The sequence below is a fragment of the Theobroma cacao genome, chromosome 2 (genome assembly GCF_053813885.1).
Source record: "Theobroma cacao isolate CCN51 chromosome 2, ASM5381388v1, whole genome shotgun sequence".
NCBI classification, from domain to species: Eukaryota; Viridiplantae; Streptophyta; class Magnoliopsida; order Malvales; family Malvaceae; genus Theobroma; species Theobroma cacao.
Window position 1 is genome coordinate 35,969,420 of NC_142640.1, and position 1,905 is coordinate 35,971,324.

Consider the following 1,905-nt stretch of genomic DNA (forward strand, 5'->3'; position numbering starts at 1 on the left):
ACCATGGGACTAGCACTGTGGTGCTCCAATGTCCAACAACACTGCAAGGGCTTTTAGTATGCTCAGAACCATGGCCATCACTAGCCAACTGTCACGACCCAAATTCCTGGCCATGATCGGCGCATGGACTCAATGGACGTAGTCCACTAAGCCCAAGCAAGCCTCTTAATATGACCTGTTTACCATTCCATCAAAATTTCTAAGTCACATTTTATAACTTGAATCAAAATAATACTAAGTATTGCCAACTCATAGTGGCATACAAATTAAATGTACATATATTGTCTAAACGTACAATTTAATAATTTACATCACTTGTACATGTTTACAACAAAATGACTCTGGGTTTCCAGCGAAGTGACCACAGTGAAGGTGTAGCTACTGAATGCCATTGATACCTACCAAAGGTACGAATCTACAAGGACACCTTGACCTAGCTACCGGCTACCTCTTGATCTAAAAACATGAAGTTGAAAATGGTGAGTATAAACCCAGTGAGTGAACAAGAAAGGAACAAGTAAACATTAAGGAATGATTAACGAAATCATGATGCATTCATTTTTTGAAACAATACAAATTGTTTTAGTTTTTATTAAAACCCCTCATGTAAACCCCACATGAGTAAATCACTTTATGAAAAGGGTCCATGCTCAACATAGGATTTGGATAGTAAAAACTTTAATAGCATTCATGCGAATCAGGTCAAATAAACGATGGGTCCTAACTGCAGCGAGAATGCCTTTATGCTACAGCAACACTTGACTTAAATTATCAACTAGCTGAGGGTTTCTCACCAAACCTCCTCATTTTAAACTTAATTCATTTATTCCTTAATGTTGGAAGTCCATGCTCAACTATGGTACCAAAGAAATGGAAAATAGGGTAGCAACCAAACCAAATGAGGAGCAAAACAAAAAGTTTTTCGCTGCAGCGAGAATGAATCTCGCTGCAGTGAAATTTTGATCACAAAACAGAAAGTTTCTCGCCGCAGCGAGATTTTCGTCCAGCCTTACCCCTCACACCCTAGAGTTTCTCGCTGCAGCGAGAAACTGGGCATCAGCAAAAATTCCTCATTCCCTCAAGCAAAGGCCACCCTGTTCACATGACCAACACAACATGAAACTCATATAATTTTCCAAAGTTTAACATGTCAAATTTCACTTGCATTTCAACCATTTTCATATTCATGAACTTTCTATAACTCATATATCTATAAATGTATATATATATATATATATATATATATATATATATATATATATATATTCATCATCGTGCGCACTCTCCCACCGTCATCAACTCATGTGCACTCCCTACTAGTATATGGCTGGGTCATCATAAGCTTATGTGCACTCCCACTCGCACATAGCTAGGTCATCATCGGCTTATATGCATTCCTACTCGCACATCGCCGGTTCCACATCAACATACAAAGAAGCACCCAATGCATATCATGCATATTATCATATTGTGATAACACATAAACCATTGTATAGCACATTTTCACAATATAAAATCACTTCACCAAAGGCTTGTTCCCAAGGTACATTTTCAGAGGAAAATTGGATAAAATCTTTCAAATGTTTGTATAGTTGCATTCACATTCACAAAACAAATTTTGAAATGCAAGTCCACTCACTGGTATGTTGTTGGGCCTTTAATCGACTCTAACTTCCTTAATGGTCCAAATGGGGCGATAGAGCTTCGTTGGAACTTACCATTACATTAGCATCACCATTATGTCAATTCACATACTTATAGATTCTAAAAGCTATTTCTTGGCTAACTTCCAATTGCCATTTAAATGGCTATCTATATTCACTACCTTAACCACTCTAAAATGAATAAACATCCTACTATGAAACATTCACGAGCCTAATCATTAGCCACTCTCAACATTTAAAA